The sequence below is a fragment of the Gorilla gorilla genome, chromosome 8 (genome assembly GCF_029281585.2).
Source record: "Gorilla gorilla gorilla isolate KB3781 chromosome 8, NHGRI_mGorGor1-v2.1_pri, whole genome shotgun sequence".
NCBI lineage: Eukaryota > Metazoa > Chordata > Mammalia > Primates > Hominidae > Gorilla > Gorilla gorilla.
Genome location: NC_073232.2, coordinates 119,062,410 through 119,085,199, shown reverse-complemented (window position 1 = coordinate 119,085,199; position 22,790 = coordinate 119,062,410). Strand labels below are relative to the sequence as shown.

At 39.0% G+C, this 22,790-nt stretch overlaps 1 protein-coding gene across 6 annotated transcripts in view; it reads left to right on the top strand.

Moving 5' to 3' along the window:
* Window positions 1–22,790, top strand: part of SORCS1 (sortilin related VPS10 domain containing receptor 1) — a 588,824-nt gene that overhangs the window by 362,516 nt on the left and 203,518 nt on the right. The window lies entirely within an intron of this gene.

Below are 22,790 nucleotides of genomic sequence, written 5' to 3'. Positions count from 1 at the left end.
ACAACATATCCAGCTGTAGCAGTGCATCAAAATCAAGAGCCTGGTCTAAGTTGTAGAAAAATAGGGCAGGCAGACAATTCTGACTCCCTGTAATAGGTCCTGCTTGATCTCTATAACCAAATGTTACATTTGTGGCAATGCATATAATAGTTCTGCTTTCAGTCACTTCTGAATCTAGACATCCTAGGCTTCTTGCAGGAAATTGAAGAATAAAGTGACAGAAGGCAATTCCCCTTTTAGGACCTGTGTTAGTCTGTTTTCATGCTGCTGATAAAGACATACTCAAATGGTATTTCTATTTCTAGATCCTTGAGGAATCGCCACACTGTCTTCTACAATGGTTGAACTAGTTTACAGTCCCACCAACAGTGCAAAAGTGTTCCTATTTCTCCATATCCTCTCCAGCACCTGTTGTTTCCTGACTTTTTAATGATTGCCATTCTAACTGGTGTGAGATGGTGTCTCATTGTGGTTTTGATCTGCGTTTCTCTGATGGCCAGTGATGATGAGCATTTTTTCATGTGTCTGTTGGCTGCATAAATGTCTTTTTTTGAGAATTGTCTGTTCATATCCTTTGCCCACTTTTTGATGGGGTTGTTTGTTTTCTTCTTGTAAGTTTGTTTGAGTTCTTTGTAGATTCTGGATATTAGCCCTTTGTCAGATGAGTAGATTGCAAAAATTTTCTTCCATTCTGTAGGTTGCCTGTTCACTCTGATGGTAGTTTCTTTGGCTGTGCAGAAGCTCGTTAGTTTAATTAGATCCCATTTGTCAGTTTTGGCTTTTGTTGCCATTGCTTTTGGTGTTTTAGACATGAAGTGCTTGCCCATGCCTATGTCCTGAATGGTATTGCCTAGGTTTTCTTCTAGGGTTTTTATGGTTTTAGGTCTAACATTTAAGTCTCTAATCCATCTTGAATTAATTTTTGTATAAGGTGTAAGGAAGGGATCCAGTTTCAGCTTTCTACATATGGCTAGCCAGTTTTCCCAGCACCATTTATTAAATAGGAAATCCTTTCCCCATTTCTTGTTTTTGTCAGGTTTGTCAAAGATCGGATGGTTGTAGATGTGTGGCATTATTTCTGAGGGCTCTGTTCTGTTCCATTGATCTATATCTGTGTTTTGGTACCAGTACCATGCTGTTTTGGTTACTGTAGCTTTGTAGTATAGTTTCAAGTCAGGTAGTGTGATGCCTCCAGCTTTGTTCTTTTGGCTTAGGATTGTCTTGGCAATGCGGGCTCTTTTTTGGTTCCATATGAACTTCAAAGTAGTTTTTTCCAATTCAGTGAAGAAAGTCATTGGTAGCTTGATGGAGATGGCATTTGACCTAGCCATCCCATTACTGGGTATATACCCAAAGCATTATAAATCATGCTGCTGTAAAGACACATGCATACTTATGTTTATTGCGGCACTATTCGTAATAGCAAAGACTTGGAACCAACCCAAATGTCCATCAGTGATAGACTGGATTAAGAAAATGTGGCACATATACACCATGGAATACTATGCAGCCATAAAAAAGGGTGAGTTCACGTCCTTTGTAGGGACATGGATGAAGCTGGAAACCATCATTCTCAGCAAACTATCGCAAGGACAAAAAACCAAACACTGCATGTTCTCACTCATAGGTGGGAATTGAACAATGAGAACACTTGGAGACAGGAAGGGGAACATCACACACCAGGGCCTGTCGTGGGTGGGGGGAGGGAGGAGGGATAGCATTAGGAGGTATACCTAATGTAAATGACAAGTTTATAGGTGCAGCACACCAACATGACACATGTATACATGTGTAACAAACCTGCACGTTGTGCACATGTACCGTAGAACTTAAAGTATAAAAAAAAGACATACTCAAGACTGGGCAATTTACAAAAGAAAGAGGTTTAATGGATTTAAAGTTGCACGGGGCTGGGGAGGACTCACAATCATGGCAGAAGGTGAAAGGCATGTCTCCCATGGCTGCAGACAAGAGAAGAGAGCTTATGAAGGGAAACTCTGCCTTATAAAGCCATCAGATCTCGTGAGACTTATTCACTATCACAAGAACAGCATGGAGAAGATCTGCCCCCCAGGATTCAATTACCTTCCACCAGGTACCTCCCACAGTACATGGGAATTCAAGGTGAGATTTGGGTGGGGACACAGCCAAACTATCTCAGGACCCATAAGAAATGGTACCTCATATTTCAAGGAAAGTTCCGGTAAACTTTCTGTGTCAGATTGCTTTATATCTTAGCCCATCTCTGCCTACGGTTAGTTTTAAAAACATTTTAGAGGATTACGTGGTTATTTTTACTTTTTACATCTGTGTGCCACTCTGGGGTTGCCCTGCTCCGTGGGTACCTGGACTGCACAATCAGAGATGCAGTCTAAAAAAGCCATCATCTGGGAGCATCTGGCTGCATGGACTGAAGGTGGTAAAAGCAAATTGGCCATCTGCTGGGGCTGGTATAGACATGGAGATGATACTGGATAATATTCAGATTGATGTTTTACCCCAAGGGTGCTTGGAGAGGTTTTGTTTTGCATGTTTTTCAGCAGACCTGGTTTAAAAATTCATGAATGCACCTGGTTGGTTGTTTCTACCCTCTGTTTTTCATGTATTCTGGCGCTGCTAAAAAAAAAAACTCCTCAGCAAGAGACTAAATTGGAAAAGGATTGTATTCAGAGTTTAGAAGAAAATCTGTGTGGTTTTCATGAAAATCACCTAAGTATAGATGTTGGGGTCAAGATTTCCAAGAGTTAACAACATCATGTAGTTTACTTTTCAGTCTTAGAGAAATTTAGCCAAATGATATATTTGAAAAAAAAAATTGGATATTTGAGTTAAATGCCATTGTCTAGGAATTCCAAAATGCTCAGAGGTTTTTGAAACACTTTGATGCAGATAAAACGAGCCAGAGCAAAATGACAGTGTTTTTCCCAGTAAAGAATCTTACTGAATCTCTTAGAATAAAGATGAAAGATAAGTAAAAAAGTGGTTGTTATCCTGTCTGAGAAAGGTACATTCTTTTATTTTTATTATTATTATCTTTTTGAGACTGAGTCTTGCTCTGTCGCCCATGCTGGAGTGCAGTGGCATGATGCCGGCTCACTGCAACCTCCATCTCCCAGGTTCAAGCCAGTCTCCTGCCTCAGCCTCCCGAGTAGCTGGGACTACAGGGACCCGCCACCACGCCCGGCTAACTTTTGTGTTTTTAGTAGAGACGGGATTTCACCATGTTGGCCAGGATGGTCTCAATCTTCTGACTTTGTAATCCATCTGCCTTGGCCTCCCAAAGTGCTGGGATTACAGGCAAGAGCCACTGTGCCCAGCCAGGTACATTCTTTTCTAGGTAAGATTTACTTTTGGTTTGAGTGGAAACTCTAGTTAAACTGTGGATTAGACAAATTAAATTTGGTTAGGATCCAGGGAACCAATTTCAGATCCATTAGTAAAAGTTTCTAGTTCCCAAACTCTGCTCGCTCTCTTTCTCCCCACCCCCCACTGTCCCTGTCCCTGTCAGTCTTTGTCTCTCTCACTCTTTCCCAGGAAAAGAAAAGAAAGATATTTAGCCTAAAGGCTGAGCTTTAATACAGAAAATGACCTTTACATTTTAGCTCAAAGAAGTAAATATAATCTTATAAGTATCATTGGCAATTGAGTCTTGCCGGGATGGGACTTATGGGTATAATGCAGCAGTGGAAGAATTTTCCTTCAGGGAAAAAAACAAATTTGATAAAGGGACTGGTGAGAAACATTGTATGTCAAGAAGATCCACATCTTCTTGAAAATTTCTGATCTTAGATTTAGAAACATGCTGAAGTTTCTATAATTTAAAGCTTCCATTTAGCACAGACTTTCTGTCTGCTGTGTCCTTGGCACCCTAGGTTTACCTTGATTTTAGAAAATCTGAACTGTCAACATGTAAATGTAGAAATTCTTCACTTTACACAAAGAAGCAGTGCAGGCATTTTAAAAAATAGCAGGCAGTCCTTGTATGTTTTGCTAAATAAGGGCAAAACTTAAGACTAAAATGCTAAGATCCAGTGCCACAGGAAGATCAATTAATGGTGAGAAATGGCGTTTTTGGAAAATGTAATATCAATTTATAGGTATATAAAATTTGATTCATTAAAATTTGATTTGTTCATAACCTCACTAGCATGTATCTCTCACCCCAGAAAAACCACATGATGTTTGAACTGGAAGATCACTAGAAACTTTCTCTTCTAACTCAGCATTTGACGACGATGAAATTTGGGCTCACAGATGTTAGTTGGTTTTCTTCCAGCGTCTTAGAACTAGGCAGTGGCAGAGATGGACCCCGTATCTCATTCCACGGCACACTGCCTCCCCCTGCTGTCTCTTAGAGGTTGACCCACCTTTACAGAACGTTCCCATTGAATGTCTTTCTTAATTCTAGAGTTGTAGCAAATTTCCTTCATTATACTGGATAACTTCAGAATATGTAGCAAATACCTTGATCCCTATAAATACCAAAGATCACACGAACACCCATTATTTTAATGGCTCAGAATGTTATGGATTTGATCATCTCCCGAAACAGGAAGGATCATTATAGCCAGAGCTTCTTACCCCTCTTTTAGCCAGCAACCCCACATCACGTGGTCTAGTCCTCAGTGTTCCTATTGTTATTATTTTGCATCTTGTTTTCACAGATAAACTTGAAAAAGCTGAATTTGATCTAAACCTTACAGAAATTCTAGATCCAGTTCTAAGAATGAATTGATAACTCTTAAGTATCTGCTATGTACCAAAAAAGGATACTAACCAATCACTAGTATCCCAAAGTATGTTTCTCAGAACCTTAGTTCTCTAGAAGCTTCCTGGGCAAAAAAACAAAACAAAAAAAAACACAAAAAGAAAAAAACAACTAGATTATATCTTTGAATACCTTTGACAAATTATCTTCGACTCTTCTTGCTGCAGGATGTACTTTCCAAAGACTTTAATAAACCGAAGGAACCTGTTTTATTTTCTGCATTCTGATATCCCCCAAATTTACATGACTATTGAATTCTTATGGTGTTATAACTTTTAATTTCACTTAGAAAATGCTACATTCATTGTGTTAGCTCCATCAAATCATAATGAACACCCACTCTGTGAATTGTGTATTGTTAGCCTCATTTCATAGCTATAGAAATAAAGGATCAGACATAATAAGTGATTTCCTAAGGTCGTGTGAGTGAGCAGAACTGGGGGACCCCTGGTTAAGTTTATGATCTTAGCTCCTACAGGAGTCTCAACTCAAATACCTATTGACTTTCACAGGTAATTGTAGATGAATGGAGTGACTAGGGAGTCTATGAATACAGAAACTTTATTTTAAGAAAAGGAAACAATGAGGGCCCGGCGTGGTGACTCACGCCTGTAATCCCAGCACTTTGGAAGGCCGAGGTGGGCGGATCACGAGGTCAGGAGGTCGAGACCATCCTGGCTAACACGGTGAAAACCCGTCTCTACTAAAAACACGAAAAATTAGCCGGGCGTGGTGGCGGGCGCCTGTAGTCCCAGCTACTCGGGAGACTGAGGCAGGAGAATGGCGTGAACCCGGGAGGCGGAGCTTGCAGTGAGCCGAGATCGTGCCACTGCACTCCAGCCTGGGCGACAGTGCGAGACTCTGTCTCAAAAAAAAAAAAAAAAAAGAAAAAAAGAAAAAGAAAAGGAAACAATGCTAGTGGGCATAGGACGTTGTAGGAAGTGAGGAATATTTCCAGTGTTTAATGTGCTCTCTGCCCGCTAAATCTGTTTGTTGTTCTGTTTGAACAGCCAGAAGGATGCAATACTTTGTTTTAGCTAAGAATGTATGCTTTTTTCCCCTAACATCAATAAGAAATGCCAACAGAGACCTGCTTTTAGTTTTAACAAGATAACAAAAGATGATGTGGGCGGTGGTAACCTGGAAAGCTTATGACCTCTCTATAGGCGATAGCAGTTCTAGAGTTGTTGTAGAGTATGGCCATATGGGAATAATGTCCAGGACATCTGGACATTGTTGGAAAATCTGTTAAACAGTGCTCTTTGGGCCAATATTATCTACATCAAACAGAACTCGGGTGCTGGTCAGAGTCGGTCTGTGGACTATGGGGTTCTAATGTTTGCACTTCACTATGCTACTTGCAAAGAAAAAAGGTCTGCCACTGAAATCATTCTTTGTAGCCTGATGGTTTCCTTTGTGGCAGTTGTACATTCTGTGGCTTCAGGAATTTGTTGAACATTGAAAAGGCACATGTGCTCATTTACATTGTTGGCAAGTGTTAAATTGGGGAGACATATGTTTTGTTTATTCTCTCTTCCTGTTAGATCCTTAAAGAGGATTGATTGTCAGACTCAGCAGTAGCTTTATAAGTAGTGTGTTTTGGAAAAGTATTTTCAGAATTGCCAGTACTTATACATTTGGCTGGAAATAACTATAAAGTATGCTTGGAATCCTGGTGGACATATTTTGGGTAATGCTTAAACTGGTCATCTGCCTGGATTTAAGAGTATTTTTATTTTGCCTAACGCTGTTATTGTGTGTTTCTGAAACACTCCTCTTAGCTGAACCAATGTAATAACCTCTTAGCTTGAACTTCCTGCCCCCCATTCTCTTGTCTTTAACACAATCTCTGTATTACCTCCAAAGTGATCATTCTGAATGAGCTATACTCTTTCTCTTCCCCTGCTTGAAAATCTTTATTCTGTATGTATGCCCCTGAATAAATAGGTTCTGTTGCTATTTAAGTCAAAATCGCTTTACCTGGCAAGTAAGTCTCTTTCAACTTGGCTGTAGACTGCTTTGCCTAACTTTAGCCAAACTGAGGAACTTGCCATTACCAAAACATGTAATGCATGCCCGCATTCCTCTGCTTTTGCATACGTGATTCCCCTGTCACGAATCTTTCCTACTTATTCTATTAAACACCTTTACTTCCTTCAAAACTAATTTTGGTGTCAGGTATTCTATGGTTACATCTCTTATTCCAGCAATAGGAAAAAAAAGTGCTTTTCCGTGTTCTAGTAAAATTTTGTACATTTCAATAGCTCTGCAACAGTAGTTTCATTGATCTGTTATTTTTGTGGTGTTACCTGTTGTAATAAGGCATTTAGTGTCTTTTTCATCATTTAATCCCAAGTCTTAAGCACAGGGACTGTCACTTGGTTGCAGAAACTTCTTAAATTAGATTTAAAAAAAAAATGAAATGAATGGTTGAATGATGAACATCTGCTCATCCCACAAAGAATGAAATTTTCCTCTCAAAAAAGTCATGTTTTTCCAAAAGTCGTGTTTTTCTATTTGTTCTTGATAGGCCTAAAAAAGGATTCTAAAAATTTTAATGTTTTTGAATATTTATATATATTCATTAAAATATTTTATAGACAAGGCACATAAGGTTCCATTTAGTGTATCACTTATGAATTGAGCGTAACATGTGTCAAAGAGAGAATTTCTATTTATTTCACATTTTCACTTGTGTTTTAGACAAATTTTAAAATGTTGGTTAGTTACTCTATAAGCCCGTGCTTAGGAAGACCTGCTTATTATGTGCTCTAATGGTTAAGATGCAGTCCTGGGAAACCAGGTACTTGGGTGTGAGCCATGGAAATGCCAAGGATGCTCTGGAATAATCTTGGAGGAATGATTATGTCTCTCCATGCCTAATTTCACTCTCTTGAGGTTTGCTTCAATTTCCAGTTGGAATATCCTAATTAACATTTGTAAAGCGCTGTGTAATGCTTACATGAAAAACGTCATGTGAGTATAAAATCTTTTAAAATAGCAGTTTAACAGATTTGAGTTTTTTGTGCAATGAGCTATTTTTTAACATCTTAGAATTTATAAAAGGATAACCAGAAAGGTTTGACTGGGAATTGATGACGTAGTACAAAAAGGAGAAATAATGTTTTTCTACAGCTCCTTTATTTCGGGAACACAATTACTGAAATATGCAGTTTAGAGTTTCTAATTTCTTAATTGTCTTCGAGCTTGAAATAGACACTTGGGATCACCCACGTCTATGTGTGTATAATATGTGCAGAATGCTACTGTGTTGTCTTTTTCCAGAAATGTAGATGAAGATAGAAAGTGTGCATAAGCAGACTTATAAACAGACTATGAAGTAAGAATAACAATGCATACAAATCAATAAGAAAAAGAGACATACCCAGAATTTTAAATGGAGAAAAATATGACCAGTCTGTATATCAAATGAGGATTTCAAGTGAGTAAACATAAATGACAAAAGGATAAAAGGGAGGGAAAAAGGAATGAAAAAATTCACTGTCATTAGGAATGAAAGTGGTATATATTGACATAAAATACATCTTTTTCTCCAGTCATCTTAGAAAACAATATAAAAAGACAGACAAAACCTAGTGTTGCGATAGGCACTTCCAATTAAATTAGTATACTCTTCTGAAAAACACTTGGTAGTGTGTATCAAAAGTGGTTGCAAAATTCATATTCTTTTTTTTTTTTTTTGTCGAAATGATGTCTTGCTCTGTCACCAGGCTGGAGTGCAGTGGCCTGATCTCAGCTCACTGCAACCTCTGCCTCCTGGGTTCAAGCGATTCTCCTGCCTTAGCCTCCTGAGTAGCTAGGACTACAGCTGTGCACCACCACGCCCAACTAATTTTGTATTTTTAATAGAGACAGAGTTTCACAGTGTTGGCCAGGATGGTCTCGATCTTTTGACCTCATGATCCATCTGCCCGCCTCGGCCTCCCAAAGTGGTGGGATGACAGGTGTGAGCCACCGTACCTGGCCAAAATTCATACTGTTTATCTTTAAATTTCACTACTAGGAAATTACTTGAGGAAATAGTAATTGACATACAGAAATATTAATCTACATTAATCATAATATTAGTGAAAATTGGAAACCTGGTAAATAAGAGATTAATTACATAGTGGCATATTTGTACAATCAATACTATATCACCAATAAAAATGATAACACAGAAGAATATTGAAAACCGTAGAAAATCTTCGAAGTGCGGCTTTAAAGTGGGAAAAGCAGGTTAAAAAGCAGGAAGTGTCACACGACACCCTCTTGCTGTATAAATTTCTCTTTCTCTCACTTTGTGTCTCTTTCTGACACCCATAAACATTTATGTATATGTGTGTATATCTATATATGCATAAAACAAAGATTGAAAACAAGTATCAAAGTGTCAGTGACAATAATCTCTGCATAGTGATGCTTAAGTGATTGTTCTTTTATTCTGAGTACGTTTTTGGGGACATTTTTCAAAAATGTCAGTAATTAATGCATATTTTTTCTTGTTCATATGTGAACACAATACCTAATACCTAAAGCAAATAATATGACTAAATAAAAAGAAACAAAATTATTGTATCTTTGACACAAAGATTCATACCTAGCAAGAGCTAGACATCGGACAAGTAGCTTAAAAACCTGTCCAGCCATCACTAGGAGCACTCTTTGTCTTCATTCTTTTATTCTGAATTTGAAGCCAACCCAATAGTCCCATAGACTGTCGTTTTGGATAAACATAGAAATTGGCCTTTCTGGTCAATTGAAGCTTGAGGCTTACATTTGTTTTATCTGAGTTCCTTCCTTAGGAAAGGACCTTCAAGCCTCTCAAAAAAAAGTATCAAATAACTGAAACTCACCAGATTACACATCCTGACAATGAGAAGCTTGGACCCCTCTTTCACTTTGATTGCTTCCTTGCCCTTCCTTAGTTCCTGTTTTCTTACACACGATTACATTTCTTCCCTGCTATATAAACCCCTAGTTTCAGTCAGTCAGGGAGATGGATTTGAGACTGAGTTCCCAGCTCATTGGCTGCAGCACTGGATTAAAGCCTTTTTCCTTGGTAGTAACTCATCGTGTCAGTGATTGGCTTTCTGTGTGGTGAGCATCAGGACCTAGATCAAACCTCTGATGTTACAGTAACAAATTGAAGGAATTAAGTCCAGTACCAATTGTTTATGAATTGGGAAGACACCATGATGTGGTTAGGCTTTGTGTCCCTACCCAAATCTAATCTTGAATTGTTATCCTTAGGTGTTGAGGGAGAGACCTGGATCATGGGGATGGTCCCCGCCCCACCCTAACTGTTCTCATGATAGTGAGTGAGTTCTCAAGAGATCTGATGGTTTTGTGTTTGGTAGTTCCTCTTGCTCACCTCTTCTTTCTCCTGCCGCCCTGTGAAGAGTTGCCTTCTGCCATGATTGTCAGTTTCCTGTGGCCTCCCCAGCCACGCAGAACTGTGAGTCAATTACACTTCTTTGCTTTATAAATTACCTAATCTTGGGCAGTTCTTTAGAGCAGTGTGAGAACAGACTAATACAGTGAATTGGTACTGCAGAGAGTGGAGTACTGATATAAATTGAAACTGCATAACAGGCAGAGGTTAGAACAGTTTGGAGGGATCAGAAGACTGGAAGATGTGGGAAAGTTTGGAACTTCCTAGAGATTGGTGAATGGTTTTGACCAAAATGCTGATTAGTGATATAAACAGTGAAGTCCAGGCTGAGGTGGTTTCAGATAGAGATGAGGAATTTGTTGGGAACCAGAGCAAAGATCACTCTTGCTATACTTTAGCAAAGAGACTGGTGGCATTTTGCCCCTGCCCTAGAGATCTGTGGAACTTTGAACTTGAGAGAGATGATTTAGGGTATCTGGCAGAAGAAATTTCAAAGCAGCAAAGCATTCAGGAGGAAGCAGAGCATGAATTTGAAAAATTTGCAGTCTGACAATGCAGTAGAAAAGAAAAACCCATTTTCTGGGGAGGAATTCAAGCTGCCTGTAGAAATTTGCATAATTAGCAGGCAGCCAAATGTTAATTGCCAAGACAAGGGGGAAAATGTCTCCAGGACATGTCAGAGAACTTCATGGCTGTCCCTCCTATCAGAGACTTGGAGGCATAGGAGGGAAAAATGGTTCTGTGGGCCGGGCCCAGGGCACTGCTGCTGCTCTGTGCAGCCTAGGGACTTGGTGCCCTCTGTCGCAGGCGTGGCTGAAAGGGACCACCACACAGCTCAGGCCATTGCTGTGGAGGGTGCAAGCCCTAAGCCTTGGTGACTTTCACAGGGTATTGGGCCTGCATGTGCACAAAGTCAAGAATTGAGGTTTGGGAACCTCCACCTAGATTTTAGAGGATGTATGGAAATGCCTGGATGTCTTGACAGAAGTTTGAGGCAGGGGCAGAGGCCTCATGGAGAACCTCTGCTAGGGCAGTGCAGAAGGGAAATGGGTCAGTGCCCCCACACAGAGTGCCCACTGGGGCACTGCCTAGTGGTGCTGTAAGAAGAGGGCCACCATCCTCCAGACCCCAAAGTGGTAGATCCACTGATAGCTTGCACTGTGCCCCTGGAAAAGCCACAGACACTCAACACCAGCCCATGAAAGCAGCTGGTGTGGGAGGGGTGCCATACCCTGCAAAGCCACAGGGGGAGAGCTGCCCAAGACTATGGGAGCCCACCTCCTGCATCAGCATGACCTCGATGTGAGACATAGAGTCAAAGGAGATCATTTTGGAGCTTTAAGGTTTAATGATTGCCCCGCTGGATTTCAGACTTGTGTGGGACCTGTAGCCCCTTTGTTTTGGCCAATTTCTCCCATTTGGTGGGAGCATTTACCCAATACCTGTACCTCCATTGTATTTTGGAAGTAACTAACTTGCTTTTGATTTTACAAGCTCAGAGGCAGAAGGGACTTGATTTGTCTCAGATGAGACTTTGGACTGTAGATTTTCGAGTCAATGCTGAAATGAGTTGAGACTTTGGAGGACTGTTGGGAAGGCATGATTGGTTATTAAATATGAAAAGACATGAGATTTGGGAAGGGCTGGGGCAGAATGATATGGTTAGGCTTTATGTCCCTACCCAAATCTCATCTTGAATTGTAATTCCTGGGTGTTGAAGGAGAGACCTTGATCATGAGGGTGGTTCCCCTCATGCTGTCCTCATGATAGTGAGTGAGTTCTCATGAGCTCTGTTGGTTTTATAACTGTTTGATTAGTTAATTTATCATCCAAGTCATATCTGAATATCAGTAATAATATTTATGATGGTGCTATAGGAATAAGCCAAGACTTTCAAAAGCAACATGTAATGTATGTTCACCCTATTCATGACACATTCAAAAAAGCCAAACCATCTATGAACTGTCTTTCATATGATCAAGGCAGCTCTTGAATCAAGATCAGACAACTTTTAAAATGACAGTATCTTCATGAACTTATTCAACTTATCATGAATATGAACCTGGGTCTGAAAATGGCTTTTGTGTAGTCACAAAACAGAATTGGAGCTTTTATAGTTGGACTTCATGGTAGCCCCTTGATTAGGAATTATTCTGATTGATGAGGATCCTTGCCTGTAAGCAATTGTGGTGACTAGCTGTATAAAAGATACTAGCCCAGATCCATAAAAGATCATGTTGTTTGAAACGGTTTAAAGAAGGCAACATTTTTGTTCCCTTTGCATCCAAAATACTTTTGGGGTGTTGAGAAATACCACTGAAGTCAAGAGAGCTGATTTTGTGATTATTTTCTTGAAGTGTGGATTCCCTGTTGGTAATAACTTGGAGCAGATGAGTGTTTCATAGGGTTGGCATAGCAGCAGCAGGAATTGAGCTATGCAGCCAGATGCAAATACAATTTTAAAAAATAATAAAATAAAAATTTTAGATGGTTTTATGTGGGCCTGGGCATGATAAAAATTGAACTTTCTTTATGTTTCTAGAATACATTTCCCATTCACTTTCAGACCTAAATGGCCTTTTGTTGTTGTTAGCCCAAGGATACCTGAAAATCATTAGGTTTATTTTAAGATCCATTTTCCAAACTGAAGGGAACACCAAGTATCCTATTTTCAATTTCTGGTTTATGTTGTAAATGATATCAGTGCTTTCTCTGTGAGCATAGAAGAACAAGGACTACTTTGCTCTTAAGAAACCCATATTTCATTATATCAGATCCTTAATTAAATGAGGGGATTATAATGCCTAGATATAGGTTCTCTTATTAGAGAGTTACTTATGCACACTTTAATGGACATTGAACTGGTCTATTCTTCTATAATTTAATCTGGGTAATTTATGTACTCTGAAAATTCACACACTGAAATTACTCAACCTTGGCTCCCTTAATGTCCCTGAGAGGGACTAAACAATGCAATTCACTTGGTCTTCAAGAAATATACTTACCTTAATCTGATAACAGATTAGAATTTTTCAGCCTTCAAAAGTTTAAGGTAAGACCCAATGAAAGTTCTGGCAACTTCAAGATATCTATATCCCAGGAATACTATGATTATGAGGACATTTTAATTCATATTGAATATAATAATTACAACTTTTTATCATATCTATTTTTAAAAATTATGTGACAAGTTTTACAGAAGATAGTTGTGGTTACTTATCTTCAATATGGCTTGCCTTCTGTGTGTGTGTGTTTGTGTGTGTGTGCGTGTGCATGCTTTTCTTCCCTTGAGAGGTGAAGTCTATTTTTTTCCTCCCATTAAATCTGGCCCAGAATTCTTTGACCAATAGCATGTGGCAAAATTGATGTCCTGGGTCTTCTAAGGATGGGTCATGCAAAGCTTTGCACCTTCCACTTTAGCCCTTTGGAATACTTGATCTTGGGACATTCACACTGAAGGAAACCACTGCTATATAAGAAATTCAACTATTATGAAACTGTCGTGTTATGTGATGTTCAGCCACGTGGGGGGTCCTGGAGGATGTGATACCATGCAGAGAGAAAGGGAGAGGTCAAGCCAGATGCAGGAATGAAGGAGCCATCTTGGAAGTGAAATATCCAACTCTGGCCACCACAGTTGACATCATGTGGATTTGAGACTACCTACTCAGCTCAGCTTTTCCAAAATTCCTGACCCACAAAATCTTAAACAAAACAAAATGCTTGTTTGAAGCCACTGTTCTGAGATAGATTGTTATACAATACATAAGTGGAATAGAACTCCTTTTCTCTTTAGTATACTATGTCAGTTCTAATGCTTCTGAGGTATGTATATTGAGATAGAATTAAACCTAGAATATGCAGTCATGAAAAAAATCATCTTCATAAAACACCGCACTGCTATCTTTCCTGCTGTGACTGAAATCCAAAAAGAGAGAGGAAAGCAGCAGATGATGTAATTATGCTCTGACATGTCAATTAAGCACGTTGACCCTTTTCCACCTCTCCTCAACAACTTGAGATGATCAATGTTTGTCATTAAATAACTGAAGAAGGAAGGAAAATTTTACATGAAATGGACCTCATTGTTAATATGAGAGACTTCCTCCTGGATGGCCCCCTCTAGGCCCATCTTTCAAAGAGCTCTGCAGTAGAGCTGCACCAGGCTATTCTCACTTCACTAATCTGCAAATCCTGTATAAGAGAAATCCCTGGTGGTCTCCGTAATCTTTTCAGGAAAGCTTTAATAGTCAAATACATTAGCAAGGTCTCACGTGGCTGAGACTTCATTAATCTTCCCCAGTACACCCTAGTATATTTGCCAGTTTATCATGAAGCATTAATATAAGTAAAATTAAAACGTACTTGTTAGTGTAGGAAAGGGAAAAAATTCCCTCTACCCTCTGAGTGCTTTATAATTGAGTCCATGAAATAAACCATCACTGGACAGATTAATAAGATAAAAGGTAAACAAATCTATTACATGTACAGGGGCATCACATGAAAGAAAAGTGAATACCAAAAACCCAGTGAGATCTAAAAGCTTATATGCCCACTTCGTAGGAGGGAGGAGAGGAGGGATGTAGGCAATTTGGGGAAAAGTAAATGAATTTTGGGAAAGACGAATGGGCCCTCAGAAGAACAGGTGATAGCCAGTGTGGGTGTAATGTCAACTTCTAGTCTCTTCTGTAATCTGAGTTCATCTTTGGTTGATGAGATTCCTGGGGAAGGAATTTATGACAATTGAGTTATTTTAGGAGATCAGTCTTTAGACAGATAAGGAGAGCTCAGAGAGAGCTCCTGCCAGCATTGGCTGTTCCCCAAGAGCCCTCAGTTTGAAGTAATCAGTGTACCAAAGCAGGGTATTTTGGGGTGGCATTTCCTGAACTCCTTCATTAGGATGATGAGATAAATACAGCAAGGGATGAAGAATGTGGATGAATTCTGTTCACTGATGTTTAGAGTGGATTAATGTCTATGGACTTTTCATTTTACTTTCCTGACTTTCAACTTGACACTTATTCAAACTCTAAAGTCAAGTACACAACTTATAGATTTTACCAAAAATGGATTTCCCTCACTTAAATCAATGTTAAAATAGACTGAGAGCTTCTCTTTCCTGCTCTCTCTTCCTTCTCACCTGAGTTTCTTTATCATTTCTTGTGGAATAAAGAGATTTCTTATCATTAAATGAACATCATTTCTTGTAAAGTTTCCCATGAGCAAAGAAGATGAATGTCTGTTTCTCTTAGCATCATGGCTCCTTCTGATAGCAGCTAACATTTTAAAATGATGTAACCTTTTGGCATTTATAGACCTTTGGGGATTTAAGAGAGAAGTTACTTTGGGACTTGTAATGTTGTTGGAAGTGTGTTCTGATTGGGTTGGAACGGAGGCTATAGGATAATGAGATTTTTAAGGTGGCTCAAATATTCTCAAGGTATTTCATTAGTTCTCATAGTGACTGCAATAATAAAAACATTCTTTGAATGTGTACATCATTATTTCCCTCTGAAATACCATGTTTAGATTTTTTTTTTTTTTCTTTTTGACAGAGTCTCGCTCTGTCGCCCAGGCTGGAGAGCAGCGGCGCGATCTTGGCTCACTGCAAGCTCCGCCTCCTGGGTTCATGCCATTCTCCTGTCTCAGCCTCCTGAGTAGCTGAGACTACAGGCACCCGCCACCACGCCCAGCTAATTTTTTTGTATTTTTAGTAGAGATGGGGTTTCACTGTGTTAGCCAGGATGGTCTCGATTTCCTGACCTCATGATCCGCCTGCCTCGGCCTCCCAAAGTGCTGGGATTACAGGCGTGAGCCACCGCGCCCGGCCCCATGTTTAGTTTTTTAAACCAGATGACCCAATGCTAAGCATTAGTGAATATTCCATATTCTCCACTGTCACCTCATATGATATTAATAATAGCAATTTCTCCAGCAAAATGAGTCTGTTTTTTTTTTAAATGACAATTAAGCATGGGATGCACTTATTAGGAAAATAGTTACACTGTAGTAGTTCTTATTTGCTTTAGCATAAACTTCTTTGGGAACTAGCATGTGGGAAAAAGTTTCTCCACCAATAAGAACATTACATCAGAGATTTTTGCCCATTTCTATTATCCTTTTCCCATCCATTTTTATGATAAAGCATAAAATCCAATCTACGGAAGAATCATGCTGGAAGGACAAGGTAAAGGAAGCCAAAGCCAATGTGAAAAATCTGGGGTATGGACCATGACTGGCTATTTTGATCTTCTGACTGTATATTTAAAACCAAGAAATTATCTTTATTTCTTCAAGAATATAGTGTCTTACTAACACTTGTTACTGGAATTCTCCATTATCTTACACCCCATTTCTTCTTGCTGCCTCTTTTTTTTCATCTAGACAATATTTTTATGAGTTATTTCTAATGCCAGATTTAAATCTCTTTCCCTCTCTTTTTTGGAATTCAACTATCATATTTTAGCAGAACATAAAGTACTATATATGCCATCCTTTGTGAGGTAAACGTAGTAATATTTGCACAAAACTTAACAGTGCTTTTGCACAGTTAATCTTATCTGATCTTCACACGAATCTATGCAGGGCATGACAGAGATAACCTTACCACTGACTAGCTGTGCAACCTTGAGCAAATTGCCTCATCTCTCTAAGCCCGATATCAAATGGATGTAATGATATCTACCTGAAGTAGTTTTCATAAACAATCTGATGGAATAATTTAGTTTAAAGCTTTAGCGGGGAGCCTGATACACAACAGCTCAATAAATGGCAACTTGTTTATGGTATCACTACTATCTTCAGTGAGGAAACTGAGACTCAGAAAAAGGATTAAATGAGCTATAAGGTATTCAAAGTGCACAACTGATAATAGCAGAGAAGAAATTCAAGTCCGAGTTTTTAAACCCAGGCCCCTTACTATTTCTTGTGATTGTAGCGTACCTTTCTTCTCATGGTGTGAATGACCTTTACTAAGCACACTCCCTTCTTTTCTATTTTGTGAGGAAAAGTACACATTCATGAAGACATTGACTAGAGCCAGGTTTAGGATTAGGTTATGGCTCTTCCTGTGGAACAGAAGTCTGTGGTGCACCAGCCCCATGCTCAGCCCTGCAGATCAACCCGCCATGGAAATATATACATGGACATATATTTCCTTTATAGAAGTTCAGTGCCATTCACAATGGTGGAAGCAGATTCTCACAGTAAAATAGTGTTTGTACGTTTCGGTTTCTCTAAATTGTCTCAAAGGAGAAGACTGTGTTCAGTAGTCCCAAGTGAAATAAGAAGAGATGTCCTATATGTTTTCTTTTTTGAATCATCTTCCAAGGACTGTAACTCATATGTTGTCATTCCTGATAAACCTTACTCATCTCCTATGTACTCTGTGGAATTGGCCAAGAGGTACTGAATGACTCCTCATTATTGTTACAAATAATAATTAATGGGTTGGGTCTCCTGACAAGGCAATTAACACACATATGAAGGACTGAAATTACACGCTCCTTAAAAAAATGTTTCTTCCCAGCCTTACATGGTGGCTCATGCCTATAATCTGAGTGTTTTGGGAGGCCGAAATGGGAGGATCCCTTGAGCCCAGGAGTTTGAGGCTGTGATCATTCAACTGCACTCCAGCCTGGGCGACAGAGCAAGATCTTGTCTTAAAAAATGTTTTTTATGTTTGTTTTTTTCCCTTAAAAAATCTGAGTCTGTGGATCCTCATTAGGAAACCAGTTTGAAATCAAAAGGACAGAATAAACTCTTTAAAATACAATGCCATAGTTTCCCAGTCATTTCACTGAATCACTTTCCAGGTCACAAGTAGACAGTCTGTTGCCTAAATGTTCTGTTCATCTCTTAGTATTGAATGACGCGATTTTGTGCTAATAAACAAAGATGGCACGTAGGTAAGCTTCGCTGAGTTTGGAAGGATGGGATTTAGGAAAATTGGTTGTGTCATTTCCATCTTCTTACAGACTCGTTTCTATCAGTGTGTGCTTGATTTGAGCTTTTTTCTTTTCAATCCCCTTCCTCCCCTTCCTTCACTGTTTGTATTTCTGTGATTTTCTTTCCATGGATCATTCTGGGATCCTGTTCAACTTTCCCTAACACTGTCCTCTAAATAGTTGCCAATTGATAAGCACTTAATTGCTCTTTCCCTCAGCTCATCTGGGAAGGATAAGTGCTCAGCCCTCGTTGAGAATAGGTAGCTTTTCCACCCTCATTGGTCAGCAGATGACTTACTTTCTCTGATTACATTTTGCTTAATTTGTTTTTAATTTTGAGGTCAGAGGTTTGCAAATAGACTTTTATTCTGTTTATAGAGAGAAATATTTCTGTTTGAATAAAGTGGGTAGCAGTAGATAACTGGAGTGCCTAATTGCTGCTGTTGCTGTTTTTCTTTGCTGTTGTCATTATCATTATGAAAAGCATTTATTATGCACCTGTGATATGGGCATCTGGAGCTGAATTAAGCTCTGAGTAAAGCAAAAGAGATATCCACACAGCAGCCCATTACCTCTGCTTGATTCCAGCCCATTTATGACAAAGAATAGAAAAATGAGCCAACACATAATGAACAACACATAAAATAAATACTTTTTCCATTAGGACCAAAGAAATGGTACGAAAAAGTATATGCCCGGAGGTGGTGAAGAACTCTTTATTAACTCCACGCCACATAAACCAATAAATGATGGAATTCCAAGAACAACATATCTAGGAAAAGAATTTGGAAAACTAAATAGTAGCAGCATTCCTCTGGGAAGAAGGTCCACAGGAGACAACAACTGGAAGGATCAGAAAGCTGCCTGCCAACCTTTTGTAGAATTACTTCCTGTAGCCATATGTTGAATCTGGAGCAAACTAAAGACAGTGAAAGTGCATTTAATTTTTGATGACACTGAGCTGTCAGAAGGACTAATACCAAAAAAAAAAGGGAGAAGTGACATATTTGAAATCTATAAATTGCATTTCATGTTCATTTGTCTACTCTAGGAAAAACAAATAAAGTTTCTTCTTCCTTCTGAAGTGGGTGATGAATGATTGCTTGGAGTTGGGTGGTAGGATCCTGTGTTGCCGTTATTGACTTTCTATGGAAACAATTCATCTGCAGGTGCAGTCAGTCGGCACACCCTGCAAGGCATAAGTAAACTGGTTCTAATCACTCACGGGTGGAACTTAACGGAATAATTACTTTCCTGATAAAGGCAGTATCTTTCTCTTATCTTCACCTTCCTTGCCTCAAGTAGAACAGCGAGGATTTGCTCAAGGGGACTGGAAATCCCAGTGTTGCAGGGGGCCCCTGGCCTGCAGGCAGCAGAAGGCAGGAGTGAAAAGGACTCATTCATTTATTCATTCCTTTATTCATTTACAACGGTATGTGGACCTACTATGGAACAAGCTTTGATCCAGGCAAACAATGACCTCTCTTTTTGGAGAGCTTACTTTAGGAATCTGCAACGCTTGGATTCATGCCTTTTACAAAGGCCTGCTAAAATTCTGTTGTCCAGAACATACTCCAGAATACAGAGAAGTAAACACAACAAAACATTATTTGTTCAAAGTTACATGAAGAGTCAGAAGGGGATAAAGAGTCATTCTAAACTAGCAAAAATAGGGATTGTTAGGCATCTTTAAGAAATGTAATCTATTGTTTTTGAAGAATATTTGCTAATTTGAACTTACTATTTTGAAAATATTTCTGAGTAGAAAATCTTGTGAGAAGATATGACTTATTCATTTATGAACAATATCATCTATGTCTAAAGACTGGATCATATTTATTATTTTCAGTGTTTGTTTCTCAAGTATGTTAAGCCTTTGTTATTTAGATCGCATTAAATTTTTTACTTATTAGCTTATTTATATTTTATTACTGATAAAATGGTAGGACAAACATCAATTCATTTGAAGCAAAATTATTAAAGAATTTGAATTTAAGACTAAAATAATAAGATTTTACTTATTCAATTAACAATTAGGTACATACTATGTTTCAGTCATTACAACAATCATAATTTAATTAATTTGAAGGTTGTGATTAATTGGAGTACATTATACAGTCATCTGTGTTAATGTGTGTGCATTTGTGTGTCTATGGCTCAGTTAAAAATGAATATTTGGGGGACTGGGCACAGTGGTTCATGCCTGTAATCCCAGCACTTTGGGAGGCTAAGGCGGGCGGATCACCTGAGGTCAGGGGTTCGAGATCAGCCTAGCCAACATGGCGAACCCTATCTCTACTAAAATACAAAAATTAGCCAGGAGGCTGAGGGCAGAGGTTGCAGTGAGCTGAGATTGTGTCACTGCATTACAGCCTGGGCAACAGAGCGATACTCTGTCTCAAAAAAAAAAAAAAAAAATATGGGCCATAATGTCAAACTTAAAAGAAAAAAACAGAATAAAATCCTCAATCCACAATAGGATATAGAGATGTGGATAAAGAAGTAGAAAGAAACACAAACATGGTTTAACTTGCAATGATAGGGTCATGAGTTTTTTTTTTTTTTCTTTTGAATTCTACCAGAGGTCTTATGGAGTTGTTTCTGCAATAAGAAAAATAACTAATGAAAAATGGATCCAGATTGACCTGTTTGTTCTGAGTAGAATTGAACAGAAATTTAAGAGAGCAGCCACTGGAATGTTTCTGTAGTACAGACATACCTATAAAGCTCACCGGGAAATTTCTGACTATTTCCCATTATTTCCAAAATGTCAAATTCTCTGATGGAGAGTTTTAGCTGAGGGCTGCATAGAGAAGGTAGGATTTTGGTCTGCCTATTTTCAACATCCAGAAAAAAAGCCAAAGATACGAGTCGCTTTATTTTTATAATATTAAGTTTCCATCTGTTGGGAAATATGTGCGTTACTCTGCCACTCGCACCCAATATTACCTGATGCAGGATGTCTTATGCAGTCTGATCACGTGGAGCATAAATGGGTATCAAAAATACTTTAAAGTGATTGATAAAAATCAGCTTGCTTTGGGAATATTCTGTAGGCCTAGTTTATAATTGTGTTTAATTTTATTTTGATGAAGTATTCTGCCAGGAGAAGCAGGTAGGGAGATCTATACTCATGGGAAAAGAGGAAAGCATATTCTGGCTAACAGGAAACTAGAAAATCAGAGTGGGGGAGGGAATCACCTTGCCTGAGACAATAGGTGTTCTATAAGATTGAGCCTCTTCATATTATCATGGAAATGACTTTTTGGCAGTAGTGCAAAAAGGTTGTTTTACATTATTGTTAATTGTGATTGGAGACACAAAACAATATGATCATTTGATGGCTTATTTGTTATTCAAAAAATGACAGCTTTTATGTGTTCATAAATATGAACTCACCTGGAAATATTGCTGTGAATTTAGGAGCCATCTAAATGTACTTGCTTAATGCATACACTAGATTTTAATGAAGCCATATGAGTTTATACTTAGTAGATTACCTGATGGCTCCATGTCAGCCATCTGATGAGGGAACGCTGTCTGCTTGGTGAATGTGAGACAGAGAAATCCATAACTTTGTCAGGATTTATGGTTGGTGGGCAGTGGCTTTCCTGGAACATGGTACAAGAGGCAATTAGTCTTCAGTTTTGTGTGCGCTTTTCATCTTGTCGGGAGTGTAGCTGATAGCAACAGCATTGCCTTCACCCTATTACATCCCTTTTCTCCTCTTCAAGAAGGGGAGGTTGAAAGAACAGCAAGGAACCTTAAATTCGTCCTGGATAGCATAAACAGAGTTTGGGCAGAGTGTCTGGCATGCAATCCTTTTGTGCCATTTACAGTGACAGGACATCACTTTCAAAGATGACACTAACTGTTCAGAGGCTTTAATATGATTGCCTCCAAATGCTTGAGAAAGCTCCATGTGTTTGCCTGGCACTCTGCTCTTTTAAGATATGACTCTATTCCCCTCTCTCTCTCTTTCTTGGAAGTGCAGCATCCTCAGCTGCTAATCTTTAATCCCTGGGCTGCAGTGATTTCTTTTCATACAGCAACACATTAAACACATATTTCATGCTTCCCTGAACCAAATTCAGAAAGTGCCAATTAATAAGTTGATGGGGAAGAGGTCAACGGGTAGCATTAAGGCCACCTGTCTGGAGACATTAGGTGCACACTTTGAGTGAAAGGAGACCCACAGAGAGTTGGGAATGAAGTAATTTATCACACATTCGTGAAGGCATAAAATGAAGATTTAAGGCAGTTTCGAGGGCAGTTCCTCCATCTTGCTGCTATTGTGATTGATCCCATTGCTCTGGACAAAATTGGGCATCCCAATGAGACAGTGTAAAACGTCTGAAGCTGTGAATTTGTACGTATTTATAGCTTCTTCTGTGGTGCAGACTGTGCAGAGCAACCAACTTTTCTTTCAGAGAGTTTTAGAGAGTCATGTGGACTTGGAAGTTGTGAAGCTTCCATCCATATCTCAGAGTGTTCTGGGCATCTTTCTATGCACTCATTTATTCATTCATTCGAGAAATATTTATCAGTGTACCATGCATACTGGACCTTAGTCTAGCTGCTGGGAATTCATCTGTGAACTATACAGACAGCTGTCTCTGTTCGCACAGGGTTTATTTTTAGTAGAGGTTATATAGACAAGAAACAAAATAAATAAGTAAAT